Raw genomic sequence first — 20,971 nt, forward strand, 5'->3', positions numbered from 1 at the left:
AGGTACAATAGGTAGAAATTCTGGACAGTTCCTCTTAATATGTTCTGATTTACCACGCCTGTAACAATTAGGAGTCCCAAACTAGCACTCACCCATATGCCTTTTATTACATCTCTGGCATACGGGGTAAGACTGATTACACCGCTAAGCAGAATAACCCTGAACTCCTGTCTCGTGCCTCAAGCCAGCTACATGTTTCCCTTTCTTTCCTGATCCCTGACTGCCCTCAGCCTGAAAACTGGATGGTGCAGGCCTCTTCTTCTACTTTGAAGGCTCTATACTGGTCTCGATGTTCCTTTCCAGCACTGAAGTCTTATCAATCTAGTCGGAGAAATTCTAGACCTGAAACCCGACCAAAAATTCTTAGATTCTTTGCCTGAGGCCCTTTTCAAACTTTCTGGTCTTCTTTGCCTCATCTGGGATCAAGAATAAAGAAAAACGTGACAATTCCACGAATTTAGCCGCATACTCCGCCACCGTCATATTCCTTTGGGTCAAATCAATGAATTCCTTAATCCTTTCCTTTCTGACAGATGAAGGAAAATATCTATCAAAGAATAGCTTATTGAATCTTTCCCACATTAGAGCTATCTTTACCAGTCTTTGTTCTTTTAGCAGTTTTGCAGAAAGCCACCACCGTCTTGCTTCTTCGGTCATCTTAAAGGCAGCATAACGGACCTTCTGCTCGTCCGTGCAGTCGAGTATAGTCATGATCTCCTCTATTTCCTGTACCCAATTCTCTACAGCCACCGGATCAGGTCCTCCTGTGAAGGCCGGAGGGTTTGTTATCATAAACTCCTTGATGCTGCAGCCTAGACCTACAAATGGACAGTTCCCTTCTCTAGGTTCCTTCTTCATTTTTGTACTCACCTGTCGGGAAATACCCCACAACATCTTAGAGGTATTAATATCCTTTTCATTGGAAGTGTTTGAATCATCCCTTCCTTCAACCTCTACGTCCTCATCTCCCGGATCCATCCTGAAAATATGACAGAAAAGAGATAAGAACCTCATATCATAATTCCAACAACAAAATTATATAATTTAAATCCAATATACATCCAAGTTCCCCATATAAGGACTAGTCTCACAACTCAGAAATGAAATAGTCTAAGGTTTACCGTGGCTTTTCTGAGGCCATTGACTGCTTCAAAAAAATCACAGGAAATCGTCGACGTATTTCCACCTCTAAACTACAAAACAAAATCTTATACTTCCATACACCAAACCTACTTCTCAACACCTAACCTAACTCATCCATCCAACATCCTTGTCCTAATTGTTTCCTACATTCTGGTATAAATCATCTCTAACCTAATACTCTAATATTTCCATATCCAGGCGATGTGAAATTAATCAGACTTCCGGCTGGAAACCTGCTCTGATACCATTTGTAACACCTCGACCCTCTACGTGGGCCCAGAGTGCTACTAATCCACTCATTTACCTGATAATCCACATTCTAATATCATGTACGTAGTGGAAAACATAAATATAATCTCCACAAATATAATGCTAGAGTTTACTATTTCTTTCTATAATCCAAAATAACTATTCATCATTTGTATTCTCATATATACACGTATCTCCAAAAACATAATCTACAACTTCTAGTATTCACAACCATCCATTTCTCAGGAGACTTAAAACATAAAATTTTTACATCCCAAAATATTATCAAAATTATACCCTTTTCTTTCTATGACCCAAAAATGTTATATCCCACTCGAGCTCTCTAAAATCGATCTGGTAGAGGTCATAAAAAAGATTAGTTCATATTCGAGTGAGACACATCTCAGTAAGGTAAGAAACAATATATTAAAACAGCGTGTGGCTAACATGATGTTTGTAAATAACATAAGTATACATTTTCATCATTTGAAAATCATTAACATAATTTTTTAAATCATTTCTTGTTCCTATCAAACACATGCAAGACATTTTACCCACGAGATTACCGAAGGATAGGGGTGATTACCCGCCCATACAAGTAGCACCCCTTTGCTTTGATACTTTAGGTAACCCAAAGGTCACAACTGAAGCATACCAGAGCACTCACCTTACTCAGTAAGCCCCTAGGTAGTGATGTAATCACGTACTCACACAATTCATACAAAAGTTTGCCAACGAAGGCCCCGAGAATAAGGAAATCTACCCGCCCATAGAAATAGTTTCCCTCTGCCCTAACACGTTATGCGGCCTAGTGCCACATCTGACACTTACCAGGGCACTCGCCTTTCTCAGCAAGCCCTCGGGCGAAGAGTTTGCTCTGCCCAAACGTAATACGTTCTACTAGCATACATACTGATAATACCATAATACATTATTCTGTTTGTCGTTATCTTGTAATTCTTAACTGTTCATGTTCTTAGCTTAACCATTTCATAGCATTTCACTTTACATGGCTCATTCCATTTCACATTGTTCGCATTTCATATTTTCTTATCATTCTCATTGTATTTGAATTACAACAGCTCCCTTTTGGATGTTATTTCTACAGCTCCCTTTTGGCTGTCATTAACATGATCTACAACTCCCTTTTGGCTGTCATGAGCATAATCCACAGCACCCTTTTGGCTGTCATAAACGTGATCCACAGCTCCCTTTTAGCTGTCATAAACATGATTTACATTAACAAACACATGCAGCATATTCCATATAACATTTCATTTTAGTGCATTTCTTGCATAACATGCATCTCATACATATAACATAGTCCCATACAAGGTTCAATTTACACATGTCATACTATTTCGCAGTAAAAATTCATATATATGTATTCCTCATAAAATAAGTCAACCTGCATTTAACATTCATATACTCAAAATATACCTTTCTTATCTTACATAATTATCCTGAAAATATCTTTCACTTTCATTAGTTCATTTTCGCATATACGTATCTAATAAACAACCCAAAGTTTGGAAAACATAATTTAAATGATTGACATTTTAAACCTATACCGAAACATATACACGTATATATAACACAATTCATTTTGCATTAAATTCATAAAAATTCTTGTTTAATATATATTTTCCCTCTTACCTGCTTACGTCAACAAGGACCCCAAAAAGATACCCACGGCGCTCACCTAAGCCCTAAAATAAAAATCTTAGTTCCATTAAATCAACCCTAAATCAAATACTATTTTAATATTTCCTAGGCTCTTAAATTATAAATAAATAATTATACCCTCAAATATAATCAATTTACTTAATTCCCCAAATCCCACTCTTGCTTTGGAGTGGGGCCTAGGAAATCCAAATTGAAAATTTACTCCAGTCAAAATGACGACGATCATGACTAAGACCCCGTGGTGGTACCAGGTCATCGATTTAGTGGCAGATTTAAGGAGAAATTGAGAAAATAGGGAAACGTTACCTTACCCCAAGAGTGGTACCTACGCCGCTCTCACGACAAATCTGCTTTGGTAGAAATGTTGGTGGTGGAACTAGGAACCTAACGGTACCTTTCGTTTCCCGATCAGCCGAATATCCGCCGAGAAATTGAGGAGAGAGAGAGAGAGAGAGAGAGAGAGAGACGAGAATGGAGGAGTGGCGTGAGATAGAGAGGGGAGGGGGCGGTTCTAGCTTAGTAAGGAAGTATTCCTCCCCCCCCCCACTGACTTATTTTAATAATATATATATATATATATATATATATTGTTAGCTTTACCGTGAACCCAAGAGGGGGGGTGAATTGGTATTTTTAAATTTTATCTTCTAGGTATTCCTCCTAACAGCAGTATGTTCACAAGCCTAGGGTCAATCTAGTGGAAATAATGTAAATATACCAAAAATTAAATAAAGCAGTTTAAACAATCATTCAAACACTAGAAAGCAGTAAAGAGAAGATGACACGCAGATATGTTATCGAGGTTCGGCCAACTGCCTACGTCCCCGCCTTGGCTAACCAGCACAAGGATTATCACAATACATTGCTCACTTAAATGGGTGGAGCAGCACCTCTACAAACCAGGTCAAATTACCACAGGGCTGACCTCAACCTTTACACCAATCCTTACCAGGCTGGATTACCGCCCCCTCAGGCCACGCCTGGAATCACTCAGATATACAATCAAAGGTACAATACAAGAGTGCTTTCACGTAAAGCAGATTTGTACCACAAAATGCGCACAAACACAAACACCACAGATGATTTAAATAATGTAAGCTCAGTGTGGTCTAGATGGTTCGACTCTCAAACAATTTTTCTATAAGTGACGTACGCACGTGAGAGTATCAATAATAATCTGTGTACTTCAAAATATTCAATTAAGCGTGTTCATACAGAGTATTAAACAATCCTCAACATAATCAATTAATAGAATGTGTCAATCATACGAATGTGTATATGCTTGGATTGCAAAATATATATAATCTTTGTTTTCGGCAGATGATATATATATACTTATATAAATGATATCACAAAGATTAGTGTAACAAACACAAATATCTTTTCACAAATAGTTCAATAAATTCCACAAGATATTTGAGTAAGCTTGAAATATGTTTTTGCAAATCAAAACAAATACACACTTCCAAAGATATTGCAATGATAATGCAATACTTGGGAAGTCACCACAAGTCTTTCTTAGGGTAGGCTTATTGGCAAGGCCTCCTAAGAAGACTTAGGTTATGCTCTCAAAAATCGATTCAAATATGCAACAATATGGAGAGCTAACCTCTAAGCAATAATACTCAATACACTTACAAATGATTTAGATAGATGAAGAAGGTAAGCTTGAGTAAGTTTCAAAAGAAGTATGAGTAATGAGAGGCAAAAATGAGTATTTTGGCTTGAGAGAAATTTTCTTAATCTTTTTGCTAATCCGTGCTTAAACCACCAAATGAAGGAGTATATATAGACATACTAAAAATTTTGACCGTTAGGGACTTATTAGGGATTTTTGGAAAAGATTAATGACACTTAAAGATAATTTAACCCCGTTAAAAAATTATTAATTGCGGTAAAAAATGGGAGCAACCCGAGAGGTCTAGTCGACCAGAAATGGTTCGGTCGACCAGGACTCAGGTAGCTCGGTTGACCAGGGCAATTTTGAATTGAGTGGCTCGGTCGACCGGAGAGGGCGATTTGCCAAATTTCTGAGGTTTGGTCAATCGGGGCCTTTTTGAACTACAGGGCTCGGTCGACCAGGCCGTTGGGAATTCTCCCAAGACCCCTCGGTCGACCAGTTAGTTGGAGTACAAATCTAGACGGTCGACCGGGAGGTCAAAAAGTTGACTCCCAGGAGGTTCGGTCGACCGAGGGTAAATGAACTGCATCGTCTCGGTCGACCGGGACTGGGTCAAACAGTTGACCCGGACCGGTTTTGGTTGACCGGGCCAATTTGAACTGAGTTGGCCAGTCGACCGAAAGTGCACCAAGTGTGCATTTCGGTCCCGAATTGACCCAAATAAGTCTATTTCAAGTACCTAATAAACATATGTGCATATGTGCGTGTCCTAAGGTCACTTGGGGTCCAATTTGGAAACATCGAAAAAGTCCGGTGTTGGTCGACCTTCGGTTGACCAAAGGTTCACCCTAAGGTCTTTCTATGGTTCGGTTTGAGGTTACAAATTAAATCATGCATGTGATGTGTGTGTGAGCTTATTACAAACCGAAGAACCCTAATTACTATTATAGACAAATTTCACTGAAAATAATTACAATTAAGAGAATGAAATTGTCTTCAAGCTTTGAGCTTTCACGTGCCATTGAAGATATGCTAATATAAACCTGCACATGAACTAGATATTTATTAAATACAATTGTATTTGTCATTATCAAAACCAGGGTGTGACCTATAAGGTCAACATATATATATATATATATTTTTTTTTATTTCAATTTTTTTCTTCCCAAACTATTCCTTTTATTTGTTTATTTCATTAATTAATTTAATAATGTTTAATTAATTAATTAATTAATTATTACTCTAAATTAATTTTTTTATTTTTTGTTTTTTGGGTCACTATAGGCCGCCCGATGTTTCAGTTCAAAAACACCCCGGGCAAGCAAATTGAGAAGTTCGGCAAACTGAACATCTCATTGGGTGACCAAATCTCGAACGATTGGAAAATTGCCTTGGCCCAGCCAACCGGACTCACCTTTGGGCACCCGAACTCAAAAATTAACCTTTTCTCTGTGTGCCTATTTGGGCGACTAGCCCTAAGGACCGGGCAACCAAAACTCTCGGGTTGCCATAATTTAACCGCGGTAATCAGGGTAAAAAGGTCGATTAAACTTTTCTAAAAATTCCCTTTGTGTCCCTACGATTATGTTTTTATCAAAGGCTATATATATATATATATATATATATATATATATATATATATATTTCATTTAGAAAAATTACAGAGTGATTAAAACTTTGATTAACAAAAATACTCTCTGAAATTTCTTGAGCCATTCTTTTATATGCAAGCTTACATACTCCACCCTTACTTATTCCTCTTGCAAAAACATCTTTGGTGAGAGTATCTTGAGATAACCTACACTGGTACTACAAGCTTTCACTCTCATATACTTGGATTGATTTTCATTTTTAGTGAGAGTAAGCCAAAAAGTTTTCCCTTGTGATTTAATCCATAAATTTATTTTGGGAAAACTTTCTTAAGCTAGTGAGTCTTTGCATTTTTGTCGCAAGATTCAAGAGCTTGTCTTGTGTTTTGAAGAAAATATTTTTAACAAGTTGGTTTTCAAAAGATCTCTTGTGCTTAACTTTTGAAAAACTTTTACGAGATTTTTGCTTGTGTGTTTCAGATCTTTGATATTGAACATTGTGATTGATATTGTTGTTTTGAATCAAAGATCCCTACACATACACTCTCACACTATGATTGCTATACTTGCATTATCTTGAAAGTAGTTATATTATCTTCATTGAGCTTATAATATCCTGTCATATTGAAGTGCATTGGTTATACTGGTACAAATCTGCTTATTGGAGAAGCACATATATTGTACACAAAATTCGTGTTTCATTATCTATTGTATTCTAGGTGTGGCCTAAGGGGGTGTTAATCTAACCCGTAAGGATTGGTTGTGAAGGTTGAGGTCAGCCTTGGTAATTTGACCTGGTGTTTTATACGGTGTCGCTCCACCTGTTAAGTGAGCTTTAGTGGAATCCTCAGGCTTGCGAGCTAGAAGCGGGGACGTAGGCACTTTTGCTGAACCTTGTTAACACATCTGGTCTCACTTTTATTTTATCTGCTTTACTATATTGTTCTTGCTTGTTTAAATTCATATGAAGCAAATTGATTTCAATTGCATCTATTGGTTTATTTCATATATGCTCTAGATTGACCCTAAGTTTGTGAAATACTGTTGTTGGTTAGTTGACCTAGGCAAGAAAAAATTAAAATATCCAATTCACCCCCCTCTTGGGATTACAGTAAAGTCAACAGATAGGGAAAGCATTCAAAAATTAAAATGCCTGTCATATTATGCCCACAAATTTTTGCTTAGATCATTTCTTGAATTCATTGTGGTTTGTGTGTAAAAGTGATGTTTTTATTGAAAATCATAATCAGAAATATAGTGCTTAGCCACAATGGTTCTTCTTTGCCATATGATCCTGCATTTGACTGTTAATATTTTTTTTGGATCCATATGGTTATGATTTTGGTTATATTATGAAATTATGCTTAAATGATAAACCAGAAAAGTTCTTCTTGCATGCTCTTTAAAGTTTCTTTTTCAGCAAGCACACCCCCAACACTTCTTGAAAATATAATATGGGGGATATATATATTTATTTATTTACATATACTTTTCTTGGCAAGAAATGATTTTACATGAAACATAGTTTGTTTCTTGCTTATGTGCTAAATTTCTATAAATTTTAAACACTTGCAAATTTTTATGCCCAAATGCTATATGAAAAAGGGGGAGAATTTTTTTTGCGTGCTTAAAAGCCAAAAAGGGGGAAAGTTTTTCAAAACGGAGTTTCTCTTTGACTAAGTTTTTTTTTAATGACCAAATTTTTATACTTAGCCTAACCCTTTTGCTGATGCCAAAAGGGGGAGAACTTTTGTGAGCAAAATATTTGACCAAACGGGAAATATTTTTTTTGGGTAATTATCTGAATTGCATGCATGTATGTATTTGTACCTTACTGCTAAAACTAAATGCAAATAAGTTGAAATGTCTTCTTTGGTATATATGCTTGAGCTATGTTGCTTATATTTAAATTATGCATACCCTTAGGGGGGAGCCTTTTTAGGCTAAACCCCATTTTGTTCTAGTGTGTTTGTCATTATCAAAAAAAGGAGAGATTGTTGACTTTTTGAGTCTGATCCTTGATTTTGATAATGACAAACCGCAAGTTTCTTATGTGTATTCAGTGTTTGAGCAGGCTTAATATGTTAGCACACACATAAGGGAAAGGATAGTGGAAGCTAGAGGACCTTAAAGCTCACATCAATTGGCATTTTCCACAGAAGACAGAAGAGCAAGGAAGGAGATATTTATTTTGATTGTAAATGCATTTTAGTTTTAAATTTGGTCTGTAATAAATGCATGACATGTATGATATGGATGTAAGCTCAATGACCAGGACTAACAGTTTTCACATAAAACCTTTTTCTAAAAGTAGTAGAATCATTTAGGTTTTTCAAATAAGTTTAGAATCATAATTAGGGCCAAAATTGTGTTTTTGAATAGCCCCAGTTGACCGAACCATTCGAGTAATAACTAGTTTGGTCGACCGAACATTTTGTTGGCTGAAAAGGCTAAGCCTCAGTTGACCGAAACCCTGGCAGTATAAAAGTCTTGGTCGACCGAATCAATCAGAAGTCAACATGTTGATTTCGTTTGGTAGACCGTTCTAAATTGAACGTATCGTCCCTGGTCGACTGAACCATTAAGGTTTTAACACCCCAACAACTTGGTCGACGTTTGTGTTGTTCAAATTAGGTTGGGTCGACCAAACCTAGTTAAGTAGCCGACCGACCTGTGTCATGGTTGATCGAACCCACGAAGGGTTCAAAATCGCCCTGAGACAGTCGACCAAATCTGTAGTTCAAAATTGACACGGTCGACCAAACTTAGTAATATGGTTGACCGAACCTTGAATATGGTCAACCGAACCTCTCAGGTTGGTGAAATTTTTACCGCAGTTAAATAGGGTTATTTTTCATTAAACGTAATTAAACATTTTCAAAAATACCCCTTGTATCTCCAACGGTCATATTTTCACCCAAGTCTATATATACCCCCTCATAACTCAAAATTAGTAAGATGATTAGTTAAAAAATCCTCTCAAATTTCTATATCATATTTTCATCTTCCTCAGCTAATTTTTGATCATTTACTACTACTTTGAAAAATCTTTCAAGAGAGCTTTGTTTTAAACCTCCTTTGGGCATTTGTTTTACAAATAACAATCCATTTTACTCTCATATCTTATTCAAGTTTCATATCTCATTTTTTAGAGTAAATCAAAGTTTTCTTCATATATATTCATTGGTATATATCTTTGGAGAGAACTTGTTTATTGCTTGTGAATCTTGGACACACATTGCAAGACTTCAAAGGCTCATATATTTTTCATTGTAAAATTATTTTTAAGCAAGAATCCTAGTTCCCCTAAACTTTATTTGAAAAACTAGTTTTTGGGAAAACTCTTAGCATATTGAAAAGAGTACCTTGAGCATATACTTATTTTAATATTTTTGCTTGGAAGGTCTCTTACTCTTTGTTAGTAAGAAAATTATTTTTCACACTTGGTCTTTATTGAGAAATATTTTTGAGTGAAAAATACACTTTCTCAAATTGAACTTTAATTCATATCATATGTGAGTGTATTAGGCATATTGTTGTACATCATCAGCTTAGTATTAGAAGCACATTTGTTTGTATACAAAATTATTGATTATCTATTGTATTCTAGACGGGTTGTCAGAAGAGGGAGACTAGCCTTATTAATAGTCTAGAATTGCTCAGACTCGGTTAGGAGAGCACCGAACTAGTTCAGACCCGGTTAAGAGAATTAGATGCACCATCCTAGTAAGGTGTTGTAAAGGTTAGGGTCAGCCTTGTTAATCTTACCTGAGGTATTCCCTTACCCAGTAAAGAGAGGGAGGTTGTAAACGGTGTTGCTCCACCCGCAAGTAAGCAAATTTAGTGAATCCTCTTGCTTGTGAGTTTGAGGCGGGGACGTAGGCAGTATTTTTCGAACCCCGACAACATATCGTGTGTGCACTTTATATTTCTGCAATTTATTTTTCACACCTATATGTTATTGTTTAATGCTATGATTATTTTACATATGCACTTGAATGATTGTGAATTACTGAGAATAGCTTATTTGTTTTAATATTTGTTCGGCAATTTATTTGTTGAATTGGTATGTGTTTAGAAAGACCCTAGGTTTGTGTAATAATGTTTGTAGAATTTGAATTGAACTAAGAGAAAACTTTTAAATATCCAATTCACCCCCCCTCCTGGAAATACACCAATTCCAACTGTTCTAAATATATATATTAAGAACAAGATTATTGTTAATCAAAAATTAATATTATATTATTTTTAATTAATATAGTATTTAAATATTAATTAAAAGTAACAATTAAAATAATTATCAATTAGATTATTATTTAAAACTATTATGTTTTTAATTTAAAATATTTTTAAAATATTCATCTATTATTTTTTATGTATTATAACATATTAATTATTCAGAATGCATAAGTAAATTTTAGAATGAATAAAAAAATGATCTATAAATTTAAATTAACATTAAATAAATTAAAAATTTTACTTTATTTATTGGTACAAATTTCAACATAAATTAATTTGGTAATCATATGTTATAAATATACATTAGTAAAAAGATTATTATCAATTAAAAAAAATAATATTATATTAATTTAATTAGTAAAAGCATTTAAATTTCAAATGGAAAAGTTAATATAATTTATTATCAATTATAAATAATAATTTGTTTAAAAATATTTTTAAAATAACTATATATTATTGAATTATATATTATGACATATTAGTTATAAATGAAACATAACTCAATTTTGAATTGAACTAGAACCATATATTAATTAAAATAAACATTAAATAATTCAAAATTGTAAGTTTAATTATTAATTTTATCATAAATTAACATGCTCGTAGTATGTTATAGATATACATTAATAACACGATTGTTGTTAATTAAAACTAATAATATTATATGAATCTATTCAATAAAAATATTCAAATTTTAATTAAAAATAATTATTAATGAAATTGTTACTTTATAATATATCTAAAAATAATCATGTAGCACGCTACGATAAAAGTAAGTATCCAAATACTATTATGTTTTAATTATAATCAAATACTACTTATAATTTTCAGTACTTTTCCAGTTCAACATTTATTATGCGAAGAAATGAAGAGTGTTTCGTCAATCCCATTTATAGCCAAGCCTTGATGTCTTTAATTCAACTGAGTTTTTATTCAATTTTCTTATATAAATCAAGCATTTAGGAGCAAATGGCACATAGATGAAGAGGGATATTGGCAATAGATGAAGAGGAAGATTGGCAATAGATAAGGACATGTGGTGCAACAACAACTACAGGGCTTTGAATTCCAATCGCAAAATGACAATTCCCTATTTATGAGCATTTAGTGCTCAAATTAGGTAGTGGTGGGGGGCATTGTTAGTGCAATCATCGTGCACTTTCCCGAGTTATGATTAGCCAGACAAATTTCTAGAAGATAAATTGGGTTCACTTAGGCGAGTATCACTCTAACAATTGGCCAATTGCCCTAAGAGGCCATAATGGCAACCTAAGCAAAAGACAACTCGCCCTAAACTAGTTCTTACAAAAGTTATGTGGAATGTTCAAGCTAAAAATGATTCCTTATGGTCTAGATGGTCCATCATGTGTATTTGAGAGGTGCTAACCTGTGGAATTCTTCCTCAAAACATGATGATTCCCCACTTTTCAAGAAAATGATAATTATTAAGAACCATATCTTGATAGAATGCGGTAATCAATCTGCTATAGTTGAAAGGTTGCTAGAAGGATGGGGATTGGAGCATAAAAGCTTTGCACTATGCTGTAGATTCTGGAGATTTAAAGCAACAAAGGTGTCCTAGTGTAATGTGGTTTGAAAAAGTGAGAGTACCCCTAAATGTGCGTTCACTTTGTGGCTAGGTATTAAAGGAAAGCTTCCCACATGTGACAACTTAGTGGGGTTTGATGGAGACCGTAAATGTGTGTTTTGCAAGGATATGGATGAGACAATTGATCATATATATTTCAAATGCAAATACTCCTCTCGAGTATGGGATCATATCAGGCATTGGCTGGGACTATCAAGGATTATGTCTTCCTTGAAAGTGGCTATAAAGTGGCTGCACAAGGAGGCCAAGGGTAATGGAATTAAGTCGATTGGGAAAAAGATTGGATTGGCTACAACTGTGTACCTCCTTTGGCATTTCAGGAACAAGAAGAGGTTTGAAGAAAAAACTATTACTCCAAAGGAGTTGTTTGGGGTAGTACAGAGACATACCTACAAAGTGGTTTTTGATAGATTTGGAATGCAATCTATATAGTTTTTATGTTCTTTGGATTTGGTCTTATTTGTAGCATTTGACTATGGAGGTATTGTTATGATGTAAGCTTTCATGCTTGATGTAATATTTTGTATTTGAGTTGGGGTGTTTATGTTACCCCTTTGCCTAGGAATGTCTAGTGTACTTGTAAATATTCACTTTGATCAATATATTTACCTTTAGGATAAAAAATAAAAATAAAGGTGCAATAGGACAACCAATATAGAGAGAACGATAATGTACAAGTCTAACTTGTGGTTGTGCAAATAAAGAGTTCGGGTGAAAGAGATAAGCCAATATATGCATTGCCTATATATGTTGGGATAGTTCTGGCCCATGGTCAAAACTGTTAGCGCTAGAGGAGTCCATGAGTGTGTTTGATACACATAGTCAAATACCAACTTGACCCAAAAGTTTAAACTTATTCGGTATTGACCTCAACCATGTATATAAGTATCCATCATCCACTTAATTTTTCAATGTGTGACAAACTCATAAGTGAAATTCTCAACAAAAACTAGTCGGGATAATAGGTTTGTCCCTCTACCGTTCTCCACTTAAACACCAATGTATTATCTCAAATGGAAAGTCAGAATCCTCAAGATTCGAACCCTGATCATTTAACTATGAGAGTCTTGAGTTAATATGAAAAGAATTAATGCATTAAGTCAATAAGGTTTGTTTAGTATCAGTTATTTATTTAAGGTAAGAATTTACAAATAGTTGAAATAAAAACCGTTCACAAAAATTATCCTCTAACTATATAAATAATGTCGACAAATTTTAAGAAATTTTCATTAAACATAATATTACAAAATAAATAAAGGAAATTCATGTTTTCTTCAATTTTATGTTTTTAATAAATAGAAATTTTTTTAATATGTATTTAGTAATAGCTTTTTGACATTCTTGAGTGTAAAAGATTTTTTGGCCAATTATTTTTTGACAATGCTATTTCATAATAATTTATTTGATTTTGTCAACTAGAGAAAATAGTTTTGGAAAGGTCATTAAAAAGTTATTATCCAAACAATTTAATATTAATAGAAATTAACTATTAATAATTACCAAAGTAAACAAATTTAAACAGTAAAATATGTTAATTTAGTATTGAAGTAGGTTTCTTATTGAATTAAAGTTGGTGGATTAAATTATTAATTAAGGTAGTGTTTTATTATGGTCTTGATGATTAAAATTTTAATGTTTTTTTTTAGATATGTTTCGATTCAATTTGGTTCTTTAAATAGTTCAACTGTTATTTATTTCAATTTTATTTATTAGTGATATTAAGAATTAAACTGAATTATATAATGAAGACTTTCTATAACTAAAACTCATCTAAATATTCAAGAAGGCAATTAATATCATCTACTCCAATTTAATTTCATACGATCCTTCAATTAACTCAATTCTCAATTTCAATAAAAATAATAAATAGGACTATTATTTATTTGAAATATATGACTTATGATTTGTATTGATTCTATTTATTACTGAAAATAAAGAATTCAATTGAATTGTATTATCAAAAACTTTCTTTAATCAAGACTTCTAAATACTCAAAAAAGCTAAGGGTCTATTTGGTATTGTTGTTGTTTTTTATTTTTTATTTCTTTTTCTCCACGGTGAAAAAATAGATTATTAAAACGCATTTTTTTTTTTTTTTTTTTTTTTTCGGTTTTCTGTTTCTATTACTGATTTGTAGCTGTTTGCCAAAAAAATTGAAAACCAGACTTTATTATTTTTAGTAGTTTTGGCAACTTGTTGTCAAAAATTTTAATATCCTAAAATAGTTTTTTTTTTTTTAGATTAAAGTATTCATTTTATATGCTTTTACATTAAAATCAAAATCATATGATCATATGAATTTAAATATAATTAAAATAAAATATACATAATTTTCGAACAATAATAATAAAGCCAATTAAAAAAATACTTTTATTAATTTTTAATTGTCGCATTCATTAAATTTTTTATTATAAAGTAACTTTTGAAAGTAGAACAATTAAGTAAAATAATTATAATAAATGTTAGTTTTATTATAATAATATTTTTAATGTGTATTATTTGTAATTTTATTATTTTAATAATAAGTTTTTGAATATTTGTTATTTAAAGATGAAAATGAGCATTTTTAATTAAGTTTTTAATTTGTATTAGTTTTATAAATGTTAACCAAATAGGTTGTTGGTTTTTAGTTTTTAGATTTTAGTTTTTGTTTATAATTTTTGGTTTTCGCTTCTATCTTTCGTTTATCTAATTTTTGACAGTGATACCTGTTAGCCTTGAGAGTTACATAATCATGTTTATATGTTTTGATGATATTAACCCATTTTATGGTTCCTAGTATTTCTCATATTTTGCAGATCATGTTTAGTACAAGTTCCAGTGACGACTACATGAAGTATTGGATCAAAGGCAAAGATCAGACCGAGTTGATGTCGAGAAGGAAAGATCAAAAGGACACTTACTCGGAAAGGATCCAAGCACAACCAAAGGAAGCTTATTAATGAATTATATGTAATAAGGGTTGTGTGTGGTGGGAACATGTTGTAACTCTTGCGTTTTATTTTTTGTATGATTTTTGAGCAAGAGTTGAGTAAATGCATACATATTAGGACACATGAGTTTATAGGATTGCATTAAAGTCATAAACTTAACTTTAATAGTTTTCAAAGTTAAAATCAAAGAGTTTGTCAAAAGAATCCTAAACTCAAAATATGTTTTCAAAGGGACAAGTTTTTAACATCCTAGTTTTAAGAACATTTTTATACTTAGTCCTGGTTATGTCAAAACGAACTTTATGTCCAAAGCACTCAAGAAAGTCAAGTATATTTTTATAAAGGACATACTAAGCATATAAGATATCGAAACGAGCTTTCAAATATGTTTTCATAAAACAAGGTATCTTATATTAATGGCGAAACTCACTTAAACAAGTTTTAATCTTCATTGAACTTAAAATATTTTATATACTTTTGTCCAATAATGTTTTAAGTCATTAAAAGACTTTTTGACAAGGAAAAATAAAACAATCATCAACTAACATAGTGCAGCCTTGAGTCATGAACACTTTTATGTATTTGGGGCATAACTTTTACTAGAAAAGTCCTAAAAGGATGATCTTGGTGTCCTTGAAAAGTTAAGAAAAAATCTCACAACTTTTACGTTAATGACTTTGTCTGATTCAGGGCACTCGTTGACAAGTGCAGGACACTAGTCGATGAGTCTCAAGCAAGAACTAGTTGACGAGTGAATGGCACTAATCGATGAGTGCAACGGGCAGATTGATGCTAACAGCTAAAAAACAACTAGTTTTTCAAATAAACAAATATTATCTTCCCTCCATGGCCATAAAACGGTTACAAAAGGTTTTTGCCTATAAATACAAGTCCATAGATTTGTTTAGTATGGTTTTGATTAATATTACAAGCTTATAGTGAAAAATATCATTTTATACAAAATCTAGGCACTTTGCTTTGCATCTTTGTTATTCATCCACAAGTGCTCAAACTCTCTTGTTCTCTAATCTTGCTTGAATTATTCCTTAAGAGAGTAGTGTGAGGATTGTTTTGTATCAACTCAAATAAAAGGAGCATGATTTGTATTTCATCTTCTTGTAAAAGGTTCTTTGTAAACCATTTGGTGAAGGTTCTTGGTGAACCGAAGGCTTTTGGTGAGTACGGTAGGGATTTGTTCCCGAGTGTAGGGTTTAGTACCCGAGTTATAAGGCTTGCTCCGCCGGTGAAGGAGTATCATAATGGATTGTGGAATTCTTGGCTTGGTGCCAAGGCGTGGACGTAGGCTTGGTGCTGAATCACATTAAATTATTGGTATTAAGCTATTGACCTCATAGGTCACAGTGTTAAGCTATTGACCTCAGGTATTTGATGACTTTTAAGTGTATGTGCATGCTCATTTTAGAAAATCAAGTAATGGCACATGAAAGCATGAAGATCCTGAAGATTAGTTTCAAGTTGTAAATTTATGTAATATGGGCCTGTAATAGTAAGTAGGATAGAAAGTTTGTAATAATTACCTGCATGTCATGCATATAGGATATACTGTAAGCTCAATAAGACCCTAGTAAGACCTTAGGACCTAACACTCATGCAAAAATATCATTCATAATCAGGTGTGTTAAAAGGAATTGAATTGAACATGATATGCATAAAATGAGTGAGGTCGGGCGATCGAACCATTAGAGTTCAAAACTCCTCGGGCGCCCAAATTGCTGAAAAGTCAAGTTTGACTTGAGGTTTGGGCTACCGAACCAAGAATGAACATATCGTCCTCGGGCGATCAAACCCTTAGAAAGGGACTTCTCACCAACTTGGGCTGCTGATCCTCATAGTTCAAATCAGGCCTTGGGCGACCGAACTTAGCACCGGGCACCCGAACCATGCGCTAATGTTTCTAACATTGGTTCAGCCAACCGAATCCAAACTCGGGCACCCGAATTGTTTAAAATAATTTTTTTAGCTGAGTCTGTTCGGGCAATTGAACTTATGTTCAGCCACCCGAATCTTCTTGATTTACTTAAGTTTTACCGAGGTTAAAAAGCCTAAAGTTAGGTTAATTTTTCTAAAGCATTTTTAACCTTTTCTAATAATACCCTATAGGTCCTAAACAGTTATATTTTTACCTTGGTCTATAAATATGAGTTCATTTGTGTGGATTAAGAGTGATTAGCAAAATCATTAAGTGAAAAATCCTCTCTACTTTGAAAATCTCATATTGCCCAATAACTCTCAAAATTCATTCCCTTGATACATCCTGATATTGTGGGAGTTTATTGAGTGTACTTGTGATTACTAGATATTACTAATACTCCCATTATTCCTATTTGATTGTTTGAGTTATTCTTGTGAAGTTTTAGTTAAGTTTATCCCATAGATTTCACTATTATAAATCTTGTATTAGGATATATCCCGTAGATTTCACTATTATAAATCTTGTATTAAGATAAACTAACAAGCTTTAGGATATTTGCATTGTTATTGCAAGTGTCATATAACTTTGTTTTTGTTGTACAAAAATATTTCTTACAAGCTAAAATATTTTCAAACTACTCTTGTGCAGATTTCATTAAAGTAAATCCCTTGAGTTAGTTTGAGTATTTGATTTGCATCTTTGAAATTTTGATTTGTTATTGAGATTTAATATAATTTGTTTAAAAGATATAGTTAGTTTAGAACACTCTTGAACATTCTTGTGATAATATCTTATTGAGTGTTGTTTGCACAAATATTCACATCACTGAATTTACATATTTGATTTGCTTGTGATTGATTACGTTTGGTACACATATGCTTTACTGAGAAGCACAATCACTGTACCTTATCATATTGTGAAAATACTATAGTATTCTAAGCGTGGCCTGAGAGGGCAGTAATCTAATCCGGTAAGGATTGTCTGTAGAGGTTGACGTCAGCCCTATGCTAATTGACCTGATTGTTTAAGTGCCGCTCCACCTGTCAAGTGAGCCTTATAGTTGTAATCCTTGTACTTGTTAGCCAACGCGGGGACGTAGGCAGTTTGCCAAATCTCGATAACATTTCTGGGTGTTATCTCTTATTTACCGCTTTCTAGTGCATGTTTGGTTTAATTTATTATGCAATTTAATTTCCACTGCATATTTAAATTGATTTAATTTATCTGCATTAGATTGACCATAAGGTTGTGTAATACTGCTGTTAGGGGATTAACTTAGGGCATTAATTTTTTAAAATACCAATTCACCCTCCCTTTTGGGTTCACAGTAAAGCTAACATAAGCTTTATCTCTCTTCACACTTTAATTTATGTCTTGTGCTTGATTTACGTTTCATAAATTGTGATTTAATTACGTGAATCTTCCCAAAAGTTTTATTTTGTAGAGAAATCTCAAATACGCAAAAAGAATCCATTTACCTTGCTTTGGACTCTATATACTCTCAGGTGGGACGGTTAACAATAACAAACAACCCTTAAATATATAACCAAGAGTCACTTCAGCTCCCTTTAATTCTTCAATTAGATTGATTCCATTTCTAATAAAAAAACATAAAATCAATATAAAAATCTAAATTTTATGAAACTATATTTTTTTCCATAATGTGCCTCACATTATTTGACGAGTTTAATTAATTACTTCGTTTTAGTGTTCTAAGTTGTATTAAAAAAAAGGTGATCTTTATCTAGTATGGAAATGATTAAGAACAAATTTTATATGCATAATATTATATATATATATATATATATATATGTATATTGCATGAAAAATTGGAATTATACATAAAAACAAAAACTCATCATCATACTAATTGTAATTGAATTTTATATAAATTGCAGAATTTAACCCTTAATCTAATTGAGGAAGGCACTATAAATCAGGTGAATTGACGAAAAAGAATTTATATAGCTGACCCCACCTAGTGGGATTTAAGATTTGTTGTTCCGTTTTTATATATATATATATATATATATATATATATTAAGAAAAGAGAAGAAAAATCTTGCAAGTTTTTAGCTATAGAGTAGCATATCGTAATAATTTATTTGATTTTACTATAAAATATTCATTGCTAAAAATATAAAGCTTTAACTGAAAAAAAAAAACAGTTTTAGGAAAATTATAAGACCATTAAAAAGTTTTTATCCTAAAAGATAAATATTTAAAAAATAATTATTAGTAGTTAAGAAAATAGTAAAATTGAATCAATAACAAAATGTATTAATTTAGCATTGAATAATTAGTAAATTTTGCTGTGTTAAATTAAAATTGGTAGATTAAATTGTTAAAAGAAAAAAAAAATCTAGCGATCTTTTATATCTTTAACCCTTAAAATTTTAATAAACATTTTTTAAGATATGTTTCAATTTAATTTGGTTCTTTAAGTAATCAATTTACTACAAACGGAAGTAAGAATTAAACTGAATTATGTAATTAAATACTTCCTATAATTAGAAGACTTATAAAAAATAAATAATAGTAATTATCCAAATTTAATTTCATTCCATCTTTTAATTAATAAAAACAATAGATAATCAACCATTATTTATTTATGTATGTTATATTTTGAATGTGGTCAAAGGGATGAGCACACTTTTTTTTTTATTATAAATTATATACAAGGAAGGGTAAGTTTGTAAATTCAACAAAGTCTGGGCCCTTAGTTTAATTCCGCCCCGCCCCCGGTTTATGATTTATCCCCTCGCGTGTTAATCACATCATTTAAGATAGTTAGGAAAAGCCGGCTGTCCATTGGGCATTGGCTGGCACGCCAGCATGCTAGCCCCACCATATAAAACTGGTTGGCCGGCTCGTAGCTTTATTGCAGAACGGCATCGTCCCCACTTTTCCTACCTTTGACTTCGGAGATTGGCCAGTATAGGGGTTTACGGTTGTGACACGTGGACAGTCGTGCGGTGGAGTCTCATGTAACACGTGGGATCACCAGCTGCCACGTTGTTCTTCGGGTGACGAGTAGCGTCCTAGTCAACGTGAGGCACGTGACGTGGGACGTGACTCCCGGGGCGGCGGTCGGTCGCTGTCCGGGTCGTGAATGTCTCCAGATATCCTTGGGACGAATCGTTCCTCCGCCAATCAAACTATTTCTTCAATAGAATATCGCCACGTCACTAAATAGCACCACAAAGTCAAAGTCAGTCGAAGTTTTGTCCATTTGGAATTTTGGGTTCAAAATTGTATTAAAAAACCCAAAATCTTTTTTAAAATTTATCTTTTTCTTTATATCATATTTAATTAAAAAAATTATAATTCATTGCCGCCTGAGAAAAATATCAGTTAAAATTTGAAAATTTTATATTAAGGTGTGTTTGTGTTAAGAATTTTATTTAAGAAAAAAAATTATTTTTTATTGAAATTTATTATGTCAAATATTATTATTATTATATGCATCAATGACTAAGAGATAAATAAATGAATCGTGAATAATTTATTATTATTGAATAAAAATAGTTAAAAATAAGTAGAAGAAAACTTAAGAACTAGTTTTCTTAGGTAAAATTAAGATGATAAAATTTGAGAAATCTAATTTAAAATTTATAAAATAGAAAAAGATGAGAATGTAATTAAAATATTAACGTGCACATAAAATATGTTTATTGGCATTGACATTCCAATCACATGTGTAGATAATATATTAAAATCCCAAGAAGTGACTGAATATTATATAATTATTATCAAAATATGAATGGACGGCCGCTTGCTTCTTAAAGTTCTTCTACTAACGCACAAAGTTGCCAAATTTAAATTTTAAAAATTTAATTTTAGAGTCTTTATGTTTTTTTTTTCGGAGCAAACATTCTTTCTTTTTTTTAAAAAAAGAAAAAAACAAATAATAATAATATTTTCACTAAAATTTATCTTTCATTGCCAACCATTAAGACTTATGCTGAA

This window comes from Malania oleifera, chromosome 9 (genome assembly GCF_029873635.1).
Source record: "Malania oleifera isolate guangnan ecotype guangnan chromosome 9, ASM2987363v1, whole genome shotgun sequence".
NCBI lineage: Eukaryota > Viridiplantae > Streptophyta > Magnoliopsida > Santalales > Ximeniaceae > Malania > Malania oleifera.